This window comes from Temnothorax longispinosus, chromosome 11, assembly GCF_030848805.1.
Source record: "Temnothorax longispinosus isolate EJ_2023e chromosome 11, Tlon_JGU_v1, whole genome shotgun sequence".
Classification (NCBI taxonomy): domain Eukaryota; kingdom Metazoa; phylum Arthropoda; class Insecta; order Hymenoptera; family Formicidae; genus Temnothorax; species Temnothorax longispinosus.
Window position 1 is genome coordinate 8742650 of NC_092368.1, and position 15920 is coordinate 8758569.

The 15920-nt window shown below is 46.0% G+C and overlaps 1 long non-coding RNA gene across 3 annotated transcripts in view; it reads right to left on the reverse strand.

Moving 5' to 3' along the window:
• Positions 1-384: 384 nt before the first annotated feature.
• The window catches only part of LOC139821952 (uncharacterized), a 33244-nt gene continuing 17708 nt past the window's right edge, over positions 385-15920 (reverse strand). For 2 of the 3 annotated variants that reach the window (XR_011734400.1, XR_011734401.1), the window contains exons 2-5: positions 11202-12736; positions 1410-11115; positions 1210-1314; positions 385-1129 (exon numbers count right to left, since the gene is read on the reverse strand). This is a non-coding gene — a long non-coding RNA (uncharacterized lncRNA). The remainder of the gene's footprint in view (positions 1130-1209; positions 1315-1409; positions 11116-11201; positions 12737-15920) is intronic. The other variant, XR_011734402.1, reaches the window with a different exon arrangement.

A 15920-nucleotide genomic window follows, 5' to 3' on the forward strand; every position in this document is an offset into this window, starting at 1 on the left:
GCATTGGACAAGGGACAGGCGATACGTCCGTGGAAGCTCATTCCACTGGAGCTCCCGGAGGTGCGCCGCACCAGGCCAGCCGGACTGACGCTCCCGAAACGGGATTGCCGCATTTCTCGGCCACCGGCTCTCCACCTGATCCGCGTCAAGGAGACGCGAACCACTGCGTGTCAAACGGTGCTCAGCCGAGCATTTCTGGCTCCTCCATCGCCTGTGGACCCACCGGATCAACCGACGGACAAGCCACCGCGCACCCCGGGCTCTAAAATCGACCTCAACAATAACTCGGTCCCCTCTGAGCCCCTTGCAAAGAAGGCCATCCGCCAAATGAACTTTTAACTGTGCATAAGCACCTATATTGTTTGATTAGGCGCCTACAAGGCGCCGCCTAAGACAACGCAAACACAATGTACATAATTTAGACAGAATATATTGTTTTTGTTACCAAATCTTGTCTCGCTAACTCACCGCCACCGTCCTGATCCCTATTGCGACCCCACGATATCGAACAGCTTCAGATCCAATAATATCTAATTTGCGAAAAATTATGGGACATAAAAAGAAAGAATTAACTGAAGATGCAAAATGTTTATTATATTTCAGCGATAATGATGTAGATGATGATTAAGTTCAAGAAATAGATGTGAGAAGCAAGAAAAACAGTTCCTTTTCTATTATAAAACTCACAACTAAAACATCAGGGTACGGAGCAGTAAGGAAATATGCGATAATAATTATTTATATTAATTTAATAAAAGCACTAAAAAAGTATAAAATAAAAAAAAATTTTTTAAATAGAACCGACTTAAAAAAAAATACTAAAAAGTATTTAAAAAATAAAAAAAATTATTTATGCACTTTATGAAAAATTGTTAATTAAATAATTTTGATTTTATACACTAAATGTATAATAATCGTACATTATTTATGTCAAGTTTCAAGTCATTTCATTGAAAAATGTAGAAGTTATAAGCAAATGACCGAAAAATGAGGCGTTCGCCCCACTGTGCGGCGTGTCGTACCATAAATGGTCGACGTCTTCTCGTCGCCACCGCTTCTCCTGTTGTACCAACCATTGTAAGTTTTTATTGATGTAGCCTTCCACTACTATATCAAATGAAGTGATATTCTGAAAAAGAAAAAATTATTAAAAAATTGTATATACTTTAAAAAAAAATTATATATGCTGTTAATAATGAATATACTAACCTCCAGCGGGCAAAAGACCAGGGATGTCTTCCCGTGTAATTGCATCTCTGGATGGTGTATCGGGTCGATATGTAATCATCCCGTGCCCGGGACGTCTATCACCCACTGAAAAAAAAAATCAATTTATAAAAAAATGTTTTTTTAATTATACACACACACACACACACACACACACACACACACACATACAAATCACGTACCTCCGGAATGAAGTGCATGTACACCCCTGGAAGAGGAAAATCCCCTTCGCGCACGACATCAAGCTGTAACAAATTAATTAATAAATTATTTAATAAATTATTTAATAAAATCGTATAACTTAAATGTAATCTGTACTCACCTCCTTGTGTACGGGCACCTCGAACGTTGATCCGTTAAAGAGGTATCTCATTTTCGAAGATGCTCGCTCGTATAGAGTAAATTGAAATTCTACTTGCATTTGTACGTTCGGGCGAGAACGATCATCCGACGCACCGTGTGCGACGGGCTGAACTGCAAGACGCTCAAGCTCGTTTACGTAAAGGGCGCTGAAAAAAAAGGATGGCTGGAGGAGATTCTCGGCGACGCCGTCGGTGAATTCAACGCTAAAATCGAGTCGATGGACGTCGAATACGAGGACATCGGCCGACTGGAGACCCTCGATGCGATCCGATCTTTCCTCTGCGGGCGCCACGCGAAGAACTGCGCCATGGAGAACGTGTACACGTTGCACGATTGGTGGACGGAACGTCGCGCGCGTCTCGACACTCTGTAACGCTGTGTTTCTCGAGAAATTTTTCATGTATCTCCCTTCATTTTATCGTACTATAGAAAGAACGATTTGATTTATTTAATAAAACAATTTTAATACATATTAATGAATGAATAACATATATATATATATATGTTACAGTCAAAGCCCGAAACGCAGGCATTCCTAGGATTGACTAGTCAATCCTGGGGAACGACCAAGCGTCTTAGTCAAAGCCCGAAATAAGTTTTGCGTTTCGGCTTTTGACTAGTCAATCCTAGGAATAACTAATACGGCTAGTCAAAGTTAGAAGCTAAAGAAAAATTACTTCGGACTTTGACTAGTCAATCCTAGGTGTGGCTTAATTCGGACTGTGTGACTGTTAACAAATAAAATCAAGATTTTTTTTACTAAATTAAGTTCTTATTGTTATTAATGCCCCGCGACGCGAGATATTAAACATTAAAGTTGACAGGTATCAGGTTATGATTCCTGTTATACCGACGAGCTGTAGCGACTACGGCGACTACTGGCGACTACGAACATGCCCTGTGGCCACATGCGCATGCTCAGTGGCCGCACGCGCATGCAAAACTGCGCCAATTTTAAATGAATCAATCGTGCAGAATAACCAAGCATTTCGATTCAAGCAGTTAGGTCTCACGCTGGGAGTTTCATTAGTTTAATTATGCGTGAAAAGCACACACACACACGGGGAGGGTGCGAAGGTGGGCCTTTGGCCCACCCCGTCGGTAGGCAGCGTGGACCTCGCTTTACAACATAAAGTACATGCTAAGTTGTAAAGCAAAATTATAAAGCACATGCATAGGGGGGTGCAAGGGGGCTTACATGCGTGAGCGCAGTGCGCACGTGAACAGAAAGGCTTTTCTCCCCTGCACCCTCCCCCATGCATGTACTTTATAATTTCGTTTTACAACTTAGCATGTACTTTATGTTGTAAAGCGAGGTCCACGCTGCCTACCGACGGAGTGGGTGCGGGAGAGGAGGGGCCGAAGTCCCCCCTTCGCACCCCCCCCGTGTGTGTGTGTGTGTGTGTGTGTTTCCCACGCATAATTAAACTAATGAAACTCCCAGCGTGAGACCTAACTGCTTGAATCGAGATGCTTGGGTTATTCTGCACGATTGATTCATTTAAAATTTGCGCAGTTTTGCATGCGCGTGCGGCCACTGAACATGCGTATGTGGCCACAGGGCATGTTCGTAGTCGCCAGTAGTCGCTACAGCTCGTCGGTATGACAGGAATCATAACCTGATTCCTGTCAACTTTAACGTTTAATATCTCGCGTCGCGAGGCATTAATAACAATAAGAACTTAATTTAGTAAAAAAAAACAGTCACACAGTCCAAATTAAGCCACACCTAGGATTGACTGGTCAAAGTCCGAAGTGATTTTTCTTTAGTTTCTAACTTTGACCAGCCGTATTAGTTATTTCTAGGATTGACTAGTCAAATGCCGAAGTGATTTTTCTTTAGTTTCTAACTTTAACCAGCCGTATTAGTTATTCCTAGGATTGACTAGTTAAAAGCCGAAACGCAAAACTTATTTCGGGCTTTGACCAAGACGCTTGGTCGTTCCCCAGGATTGACTAGTCAATCCTAGGAATGCCTGCGTTTCGGGCTTTGACTATAACATATATATATATATATATATATATATATTTCAATCTGCATACAATGGTAATTCGTAGTTTTCACTGATATGATCGAATCTTTTTAACACCTCCTCGAAATCCAATCACTTGCCGATACACTCTCGACATTGGTTGGCCGGTTTAATCACACACAATATATTTCTACATTCCACGCATTATATATTTTTTAGACATCTCTAATTCGTACAACTCGTTCATAATCGCGTACCAGGACCGCTTAAATACGTAACCTGGAAATCGACGATTACGACGAAACGGATAGCACGCCTCGCATAATCGCTCTAGCGGGTGCACTGTCCATATGTAGAACGGCCGAATTCCGATTACACAATGATAACGGTTCAACTTATAATATGGGCTATAATCTTCATCGAGGATTTCGGGGAAGACCCCGTCAGCCTCCAGCGGTTTTACTGGTGGTCTTATAGTTTCTGTAAAAATATACTTTTTTAGATTTTTTTAAATCTTTAAATTTGTAAAAATAAAATAAATTATTACTATTATATTTCTCTCTTACCTTTGTCAATAGAAAGTTTTCACTTGACTGCACCATGAGGCTATGATAAAGACACCGCGACGGTTAAATCGACAACGACGCTCGCCCTTCGCGGCTCTCTTTCACCCGGATTGGTTTTCGGAAATCTCGGGGCGAGCGGGAAAAATTGCCGCGAAGTCGCGAAGGCGCGAGAGAGGAAGAACCCGCAAGCGCGTACGACGGCGTAACGCCTTCCAAGGGTGTACATGCACTTCATTCCGGAGTGATGTGTATATGTGTGTGTGTGTGCGTGCGTGCGTGCGTGCGTGCGTTTTTTAAATAATATTTTTTGTTCAATTTTTACAGCATAATTTGAACGAGAGGTACCTTGATGAAAGGATGGACGAATATATAAATTTCGTTAAATTTGCGGCTGAGACACGGAGAGCCCAGCCGAAATTTTTCATGTATCTCCCTCACGTACGTTTCGGCATGTTGACGATGAGTTTTTTAAATAATAATATTTTATTTAAAAAAATATTATTATATGTAATAATGCTAAGTAATTCATATTTCTTATATATTTTTTTTTATAGATATTCCGGTATTTTGATGAAGAACCCGCCACACTCTCGCCAAAGGTATGTGTGTGTGTGTGTGTGTAATTTAAAAAAAATAATTTTTTATAAATCGATTTTTTTTTAGTGGGTGATAGACGTCCCGGGCACGAGACGATTACATACACGATCCAGAGATGCAATTACACAGGGAAGGAGCGAGCGGTTATGTCGGACTCTTACCGACTAAAACCCCACCGAGTGTCCACCTCTGTGCTTGTTGGGAAGGTGGCGGGAACTAACTATCTCCTTCCGCCACCCCTTCCCGCGCGTGCGCCTCGTGCCCCTCCCGTCGGAAAAGAGCACCATTCCCCGCCAGTTTGGCAGAGGCTGCACTTTAATCGTGGCCGAGGTGGGACACCACCACATCGGCCACCCACCTGTGTGGGGGAGGTAAAGTCGACCTACTGGGATTCTTCGCCCGCGGGTCGACCATCCTCCGCGCCCCTCCGTACCCTGGCTCACGATGTACTTACTACGGGCCGGCGTAGGGAGATGTACTTACTACGGGCGCATTTACTTCTGAGGCGCGCACCCGGAGACTGCCACCCCCCGGGACTCGCGCGTTGGGCATTGTAGCAGGGAGTCGCTGCTGCCACCTTCCACTAACCCGGACCGAATTGCTATTCCTTGAGAGAGGGGAGAACCCCCGCAGCAGCAATGTGTGGTGGTGCTTCCGTTTCCAGAGAGCGGGCTTGTATAGGCCCACAGCAAACCACCACACTTGCCGCGGAAAGTCATCATTCCCCTCCCCCTGGGCCATTAACCAACGCCCGCTCTTGGTCGAGCGGGCGCTGGAGGGCGTCTTCCGCGGGCTCCCCCCCCCCCCTCCTGGGGGCTCGTCCGCGCGGTCTAAGAAAGACGCCCTGGTCCGGCAGCTGGTTGGGATCAAGGCGTTCCCCGCGTCTGATCCTTTCCGCCTCATCCTTCCGGGCCATGAGATTTGCAATTTCTTCATATCTCTTCTTCTTTATGGAGCGCACAACGCACTTTGTTTCTTCCTCATCATCGTTGAAAGTGAAAGCCGTCGCAGGTGCCCAAGGAACTGCGCGGATCACTTCCCCCTGCGGCCGGCGGCGAGCTTTGAAGATGTTATTGCAGTCCACTAGTAAACTCGGGTCCGTGGGTTTGTTAAGCCCAAAAGATTGCGCGGCGAATCAATCCTCCCTGCGGGTACGGGGAGACATCCCTGGTCTTTTGCCCTGTGAGGTTAGTATATTCATTATTAATAGTGTTGCGCTCGCCCACGCGTTCGCCGCACTCACACTCGCGCACACACACTCGCGAACACAATGCGCAATCCCGTTTCCGGGAATAAGAACTCTCAGTTGGAAAAGAACTCGTTTAATAGGCAAATGTAATAATATGCAATGGCTCGCGAACACGTCAGATCGGCACGAAAGGCTGGCGGAGAATCTGAATGACGACTGTTTACAAACAAACGCAACGACGGAGCTGCACGTCGTCAGGCACGACGTCAGGCAGCGCTTCGCGACTGCCTTCCGGGCTTTCACCGGGCGTCTCGGCTCGGGCGCAACACTGCCCCCCTCTTCTTAGATTGTTGCCCCGACAATCTTCTAAAAGGCAGCGCCCAGACGAGCACAGGGACCAAGCTACCTCGCTCACCTCCCCGCGATTGGCCTCCAGGGAGAGCAGGCCAAACTCCCCCAAGCCGACTTCAGGAAGGGCCGTCCACCCCGTTTCATCCTCGAGCTCCGGTCCTCCGAATTGACGTCCTCTTCTTCGACGGCCGCCCCATCGCTCTCCCACGAAATCTTCGGACAAAGGGAAGGACTTTCCGTGAACCCTGCGCCCCGCAGGGCTCCCCAAGTCTCTGCCCGGCATTTGCCCTACGGCCCACGAGAAAACCACGGGTCAAAAACCGTGGGCAGGCGGTCCTCTTCAGGCTGGAACGCTTCTGGAAGTCAATATTCTGCCGCAGGTCAACCGACGTTTGAGGACCTCCTTTTGCGTACCACCGTCCTACTCTAAAACAAACAGACAACGCACAGAAACACAAAACAAAATAACTGATAAAAGTTAAAAAAATCAAACACATTTTTCATTTTATTCAAAGTTGAGCCCACTCCGCCAAGCTCAACTAAACCGCGTTTCTCTCATTGGGGCATTCCGATCGGAAATGCCCAGTTTTACCGCACATCCAACACTCCTCCCGACCGGCGTCAAAAATTTTATTAAAATTTTCTCTATTTTTTTCGGGATCATTCCCTTGGATAATTCTTAACGTTTTGGCCCTTTTGACGGCCACATTCAGGGAGGTTATTCTCTCCATCTAAAGCGCTCGCCTGATAAAGTTAACCGAAACAGCCGTAATAAACTGCGCGCAAGCGATTTTATCGCGCAACTCAAACGGTCACTTGGGGTACGCTAGGCGCGAGAGTCTATCGATTTCAGAACCAAGTGCGGCCAGATCCTCCCCGAATTTTTGTTTACGATTCGTAAACGCAACGTAACTGTTTTGGGATTGACGTCCCTCCCCGAAACGCAACTCAAGCTTCGTTTATAGTTCCTCGAAATCTAACCGCTCGACGTCCTACACCGTCTCTAAAACCGAGCGCGCTTTTCCCCTCAGGCTCAAAGCCAATGCGATTGTTTTCGTTGCGTCGTCCCAATGATTCGCACGCGCGATTAAATTTAATTGCGAAAAATATTCCTGCAACGAAACCGTCCCGTCGTACGTGTCAGGCTTTAGTTTATACCCTAGCTCGGCACTCGCGACCGGAACACTTTCACTCGCGTGTGCGACTCGCGCTCCCGCGCCACCCGAGATCGCGACTCTTTCACTCGCGTGCGCGACTCGCGCTTCCGCGCCGCTCGAGATCGTAACTCTTTCACTCGCGTGCGCGACTCGCGTTTCCACGTTGTTAGAGATTGCGTCTCTTTCACTCGCGTGCGCGATTTGTGTTTCCGCGCCGCTCGCAACAGCGTCCCCCTCGCGTGTGACCCGCGCCCTCGCAGCGCTCGCGACTCGCGTCCCCGAGTCTCCGGACGCTCCATTAACAGAAAGACTTAGCTCTGTGACGCCGGAGATTGTCCCTCGGAGCTCTCTTTCTCTCCGTGTCTGTTCCTCACGCAGGAGTCGGACCTCCTGAATCACGGTCTGGAGGGTCGCCGAAATCGTTGACATCGCCGTTCCTTCTGGTTAGGAAGTCTCCACCCGAAGCCTCTTTCACGAGGAAAGAACCGAAGAAGCCATCATGTCCTCAGGATTCTTGAGGACGAGCCCCCAAAATGTTGCGTTTGTCCGCGCGTTCGCTGCACATACACTCACGCACACACTCGCGAACGCGGCACGCAATCCCGTTTCCGGGAATAAAAACTCTCAGTTGGAAAAGAACTCGTTTAATGCAGAAATTCAGTAATATACAAGCTCGTAAAACACGTCAGATCGGCTTAAAGGCCCGGCGGAGAATCTGAATAGCGACAAACGTAAACAAGCAAACAGGGCACGTCGCGGCGTCGTCAGGCACGTCGTCAGGCAGCGCTTCGCGGCTGCCTTCCGGGCTTCTACCGGTCGTCTCGGCTCGGGCGCAACTATAGCATATATAATTTTTTTTTAAAGTATATACAATTTTTTAATAATTTTTTTTCCCCAGAACATCACTTCATTTGATATAGTAGTGGAAGGCTACATCAATAAAAACTTACAATGGTTGGTACAACAGGAGAAGCGGTGGCGACGAGAAGACGTCGACCATTTATGGTACGACACGCCGGAGAGTCGAAACATCGCGGAAATATATCATATCGAAGACATGTTCTACCTAACACGTCTCTTCGGGCTCCAGCCCTATGAGAAGTTCTGTGAGGAGCCTGAGCCCGAAGATTGAAGTTAAATATTTAATTCGTGCAAACTGTATTTTATTCTTAACATAAAAAATATGCAATATGAATACATATAAAGTTATTTGAAATACACATAAAGTACGTAAAAAATATGAAATACACATATGTACAATATCTTTATTAATATTATTTCCAATACTGTAATATATAATACACACAATACGTTACGTTATACTACACACATTCATACGTTATAGTACTACTACATTATATATTACGTTACATACATATACTACTACATACGTTATACTATTACATTTTATAGATACAATATATACGTTACAAAGATATTCCATAATGTCCCCACGGTAACGTATCGGTTGAATCTGGTATAATGTATCGCTTATCGTCGTACGGACTCAGAGCGATTTTTGTTTCGGACACGATGTACACCTCGTGCGACTTCGATCGTATACAAGACTGCGGTCGGGTCATTTCGATCTCATCTTTCAGACATCTCGTGTAATCGTCGAACGTTATAGTACGCGCTACGACGTTGCTCTTGACACCTTTCGCTTTTTTACAGTCTTTTTTACCATCCACCCTCAACGCATACATCTTCGCCCTGAGTAGAAACGAATTCGGTCATAATCGCGCCGTTATTCTCGTCCTTCATCAAGCCCGGCAGCTTCTTATTCGCGAGCGATATGCCGTACGCGTTGTCGATCGCATAATCGCTCGTGTCGAATCTAGCGATATCGCGTTTCACGTTCTCAAACACATCCTCGCACTCTACGTGATATATCAGACTGTCCGTATCGGTGTACATAATTCTACACATGTCGCCATACAGGGGAGACATGTACTCGTGATGAAATTTGTACAAACAGACTTTTGATACGTCGAGAATGCACATGCCGACGTAAATAGGTTTGTAAAATTTAACCTCGAGTTTTCGCAGTTCGACGGCTATCAGATTTTCCGAAAAAACGCTCCTGCTGTGAAAATTTGGTTTCGAGATCAGCGCCTCCGCGCCGTATCTACCGTTCCACTTTGTTAATAATTTTACATCAACGTAATTTCGAACGTTCTCCATAGTTTTACCGAAAACCGCGTTATTCATCAATTCATATAAATTTTTCTCAAACTTATTTTTTGTCAGTGTTCTAAATTTCGTATTGAGTTCGATGTAATCGCGGAGCCACGTAGATTGAGCGAATTGCAATACGCGATGTATCTTTGTGACGCGAAGGCCGTGGCGTGTGCATTGCTGTAGGTTGCGGTAGTGTATGACGTAACGCTTCTTATCGTATGTACAGCGTGGCGAGAAGTTTGTCGTGCCGTTTGCCGGGCGGTTTATCGCGCGTCGGACAGAACGGTAGGTCAGTGTGCGCGTCGTGTATATTCTGTGGATACTTTAGATCGACCTCGAGAATATAACCCGTGGGCGAATCCGAAGCGATCGCGCTAAACTCGAAATTTGAAACGTCCTCGGTTCATTGAAAATCTGCGTAGGGCAATGGTTGACACATCGCCCAGCGGTACAAGTTGTTTACATCAAAATACATCAGGTACGACGATGGTTTTGATGGATCGTAAGATTGCATGTACTTGTTATTAGCCCGCGCGTATCTGCCGGAACATTGACTCAGGCCACCGCGTATATCGCGTTCGATGAACATAATCATATGAATGTCGGTGAGCAGTTCGAAATTTACGCGAGTATGCTTCAATATGGCGTCCCATGTAAAACTTGGCAAAGTATAGTAGTACGCGGGATCAAGTCCGTAACTCGCGATACAACTGTCGCGAAAATTTTCAAAAACGTCGGCCAATAACAAGACATCGGTCTTTAGATACAGATCTCTGTATTCGCCCAAGGTTCGAACGGAGAACCGTCGCCAGACGTTCGCGGCGTACTCGTAATCGCTCTCGGATACGGTGCCACCGGTCAAGAATCTACGTATTCGTACGGAAAGACACCTTTTCGCGTCAAAAGATTGAAATCCTCGGTCGATAATTGTGAAAATTAAGAACATACAATTTTTAACTTATCTCTGCATAGAAAAGATGCTAATTTATCGAGGCTGCTACTCAGAAATACGAATCGATAAACTGTAATTTTATGTCGCTTCGCGAATCTGATTTTTCGGCAGTATCTTTAACGTGTTTCGTGAACGATATGTATTTTTCTTTCGTGATTGGAAGTAAGTCTACGTGTCTTTCGTACGCTGTAGCTATTTCCGTGATAATAAAATGCGCGTCGTAGCCCGATAAATTGTAAAAAATTATTGGAATGCAATGCGAATCTTTATATTTAGATTACAGTTGGAATGCGCGGGACCTCTATAACGACCGGTCAAGTGACAATGATCGCGTACTCGCACGTTGTCTGGCTCGAACGGTTTTTCGCAAATGTGGCAATGCGTTGCGCTACATTCCAGGTCGGCGTACACGACGAACAGAAATCGTTCCTTCCTGTGATTCTTAAAACTCAGCCACTTGTCGTTCTCGCTTGGTAGTCGAATGGCACACTTGTTTATCTCTCGACAGTCTACTCCGTGGGCTTCCAATTTCTCGTTTGAAATAAAGTAATGTAAACAACTGCAAAAAAAAACACAATTTTTTATAAATTTTTTTATATTAAAAAAATATTTTATAAGTTTATTAAAAGGAGTATAAGTACTCACCGATCGCAAAAGTATTTCCGACCATAATGCCTGCTCACTTGCGAGCTAACGAGACGCGATAGGTTCTTTATCCACGCGAAATGATCCACGTCGTCGTCTCACGGATCCTGCACGTACAGCAAGTTGACATGCTTTTCTCTCTTCCGATCGGTGAGTCGTATCGGAAGAACATTTGGCGTCTTCTGTTCCTGATGGTATACACATTGATGGATATATCGTTGAATTGTTCGAACTTTTTAATTTGATTCAACGTCACTGGAAACTCAATGTCTTGGAAATTTAATACTGTTGTGTTATAAGGGTACGAGGATTCCCGTTCTGAATGTCTTTCGGCTGGATGTAGAGCAGCTACCACTGATCACGCGAAACACGCATTGTCCATAGATTGCACGTTGATCACCGCTTTTTTCAATTTAATTTTTTGCGGTAAATTGATGTAACATCCCGTGCGCATAGGATTGTACTTGTTCACGTTAAGGGGATGCTGGAGCCGTAGCCGAACTCGATCAGCGTCGATAAAGAAGTGCTCACCGATTCTTACACATACATACAGAGCGCAGGCAAACTCAATCAGCGTCGATAAAGAAGTGCTCACCGATTCTTACACATACATACAGAGCACCTAACCTTGCATCTTCCACTGGTCTAAGTAATATCTTTTTTTAGGCTTCAAATCTTACTTCTAATTGCACGATATTATTCCTGACAGTTTTTTGTAGAGGGCTGTATCACTATTTTCTATAAAAAAACTGCAGAATTTTTGTATAAAGCAAATATTGTCGTCAGGTTAGGACAATATTTATAAAAATAAAATTGTTTTTTAATTTATCAGAAAAAATGATGTACAGCCCTCTACACCTTTGTGCATACTTTAATCGTGTAAAAGGATTTTCCATTCTGTTCAGCCAATTCAAAGATATTGCTTAGACCGATAATGTCAGTGTCGCTGTCACTCCAGGATCCCCTTAACTGTCAAATTGAGTATACGCGACAACGCCCACCCGCTGTCGCGTTCCTGAAATTCCTCCAAAGATGATAAAGTAAGCTCGATAACGTGTCGCGCAGATCGGACCGATCGGACGAACGAAAGAGTTCGCAGTTTCTCGTGTTGATACTTTTGTTCGCACGTTTGTCACCCGTCACAAACTCGCCGTTGAACACAGTGTTTATCTTTACACTTGCGTGTCTTTGCATGACGTTCCGCACATGATCGAGCACAATGTCTCTAGCATCTTCGAGAAATTGTCGCGGTTCGATGTGATTGGTATTTATCACTGCACCGGTCAATACACGGCTTTTGAACGCGGTATTGATCTCTCGCCAAACGAGTCTTCCCGCGTTATCGTCACCGCTACTACTGCTCGCCGCGTACTCACCGATATGTACGAACCGTCTCTGTAATAGAGTCTTCGCACCTTGGAGTCGCGCGATTCTTGCCACTAAAGATTGTCTGTATCCGATTGAGAGCCGCGGACGCTTGGCACGACAGTCTTTTTCGAGCTGCTCAATAAACTCCTCGCGTCGCTGTGCCCATGCTAAATATTAGTAGGAGTTATTTTGAGGATCTACCCCGAGGGCTCCGAAGAGGGAGCGGGGCGGGGGGGTACCGCGGGCAAGGGGGGAGCGGAGCGGGGGAACTCCATGGCGAGGGGGTCCGCGGGGAGGGGGGGACTCGAGGGCGCGGGTGGTCCGCGGGGAGGGGGGGTGGTCGGCGAGCATGTCGGGACATGTTTATTAAATGTTAATAAACATATTGTTGACAAGGGTACCGCCGAGGGGGGGGGTTGTCCGCGTTCTACGCCGAGGATGGTCCGGGGGGGGGTAGGTGCCCGCGTTTTAGGGCGAGGGAGTCCGCGCGGAGGGGTAGGTGTCCGCGTTTTAGACCGAGGTGGTCCGCGGGGAGGGGGCATCACTTTATCGGCGCGGGGTATTACAAAGGCTAACGGGCCGTTCGGCTGCTGGAATTTTATCGGCGGCGCGCCGCGGGAGGATGGGGGTCCGCGTCCAACGGCCACGTCGGTCCGCGTGACGTCACACGGCTCGCCCGCGTCTCGTTCGCCGTCTCTTCCTCGCGCGCGGTTTCTCTCTCTCGCTCCCACGTTATTAATTTTTTAGGTAAAAAAAAACAAAAAAGAAAATACCTTAATCTCGACGAGGGGGGGCCTCATGGCCACGGCCCGCCGGCATCCGTCTCAACGCAGTCATCAATTCCAATTGGTCGAACGCCTCGTCCGCCAATCTTTCGTCCTCCGCGGTTGGACGATACGCGCGACCCTGCGCGAGAGAGTCAGCGTAAATTTGTGCCCGCCCGCGTCCGATGGCCGGGAGGCCAAAAGCGTTCCGCAGCGCTTGCCCGCGTGAAATACCGGGTGGCGTGCCCACCTGAGCTGTTGGGAGCCGGGGTGCGGGTGGCTGACGCGGGGGAGCAGCGGACCTTGCCTCCTGAATCTCACTATCACTACTATCACTATCGTCTATAACTTCAGATTCGAAGTTATCAATATCAAGGTCGGAATCGAAAAATTCCGCGATACTAACGTTTAGTACCGGCCGCCCGCAGGGGATAAGCCCGCGTCCGCCACCGTTCGTCCGCGGGCTACGCGGGAGACGCGGGAGACGCGGGAGAGCAGCGACAAAGTCGTTAAAATTAAAATCATCAAAGTCGTTAAAATTAAAATCATCAAAGTCGTTAAAATTAAAATTATCAAAGTCGTTAAAATTAAAATTAAAATCATTTAAATCTGCGGCACTTCCCACAATTTCACTTAATTTTACTTATTTAGCCTCATACGGGGGAAGGTTTGGAGGCATCACAAACAAGAAAGTAAATAACAATCACAAAGGCGTCATTAATCCTCGAAAAAAAAAATTCGAGCGAAACACGTTCAAGCAGGCTCACGGCTACGATGAGACTGAAGTCGCCAGAGAAAAATATAATGGCGGTCGTGTAAACTGATAGTCGCTTCCAGCGAAGTCTCACGCTACAAAGGCGAGCGCTTCATAGTTTACGATATACGAATAGGCGAGCGTCGCCGGAGCATCGCTTCATAGTTTACGATATACGATACCTTAAATTTCAAGTGGCCTGAGTGGTTCGAGTCGAACGTCGCATATACGACTCGAATGAAAATGCATGTGAAGAAATTAAGTCGTGATTTATATTTAAAAAAAAATACATTTTTTATTCTTCTTCTTTTACATATTTTTTGTTTTTACATACTACGGTAGCGCACTAAAAAACAATTCTACTCAATCGTTGGAACATCGCGTCGATGCACAGATTTGCGACTGTAAACAAAATAGCGAGTTAGACACTTGTCTCTGCAATAATCTCACCCTTCTAGAACATGCAAGCCGCCATTCGGTTACGGCATCTCACACACTACAAAAGCGAGCGCCGATGGTCCGACGACGGTTTAAAGATAAAATAGCCGAGGTAAACAATTGATAAAATTTGTCACCGATGACAATTCAACCGTTGCGGAGTCCTCTTCATGTTTTTTCTAGAAAGAGCCGCTGCAGATTACGATTTAACCGTCGCGGCGGTATTCGGTTATGGCGCGGCATATTACAAAAAGCGAGAGGTGATACCGTATCCGAGAGCCGATGTCCGGCTGCTGGAATGTATAAACAAAATATGTCTAACGATAATTATACAAACGCATAACATCCATTGTCGCCAGGATGATTATGAATCCACATCTTGCGGATCACAGTCTTCGGCTAGCTTTCGCGACGCGAACGTTCATATTTGAGGGTGAAGTTTTTTTGTGTCAAGTATTCAATACAGAAGAATATTTTTCACGATAAAGGAGATGGCAATAATTTTGATATAGATGTAGACGAGGATCGCGCGTTAACGGACGACAGTGATTATTTCAGTGATGAAGACGACAATCATGAAGAAGTCATCGATAGAATAGTGCTGCGGGTAAATGTTTACAATTAGGGCCCCACCTTCGACGACCTTGACCTTGACATGTTGTCAAGGTCACCCTCCTGAGTGACCTTCAGAAGGTTTTAGTCGGGGGTCGCTATTCGTTAAAAAGTTATTAACAAAAAAAGTTTGGAAAATATAGCAGCTATTTTGAGTATTGGAAGGCATAAATGACTAATATATATGTCGAAATAGTTCACGCATACACTTTTCACGCGAACCGAGGTTTACGCATACCCCCCCCTGCTTTCGAGGGAGGTGCGGTAGCCCCGAAATAGTTCACGCATACACTTTTCACGCGAACCGAGGTTCACGCACACCCCCCCCCCTGCTTTCGGGCCGGCCCGGTTTCAACGCGCATTTTATTATCAAGGAAATAGCTACAGCGTACGAAGGACACGTAGACTTACTTCCAATCACGAAAGAAAAATACATTTTATTCACGAAACACGTTAAAGATACCGCAGAAAAATCAGATTCGCGAAGCGACATAAAATTACGGTTTATCGATTCGTATAAATTTTTGCCTCGATAAATTAGCATCTTTTCTATGCAGAGATAAGTTAAAAATTGTACGTTCTCAGTTTTTACAATTATCGACCGAGGATTTTGATCTTTTGACGCGAAAAAGCGTATTTCCGTACGAATACGTGGATTGTGTGGACAAGCTGGAGGACACGTGTTTACCACCGCGCGAATCGTTTTACAGTTCCTTGACCGGTGATACCGTATCCGAGAGCGATTACGAGCACGCCGCTAACGTCTGGCGACGGTTCTCCGTT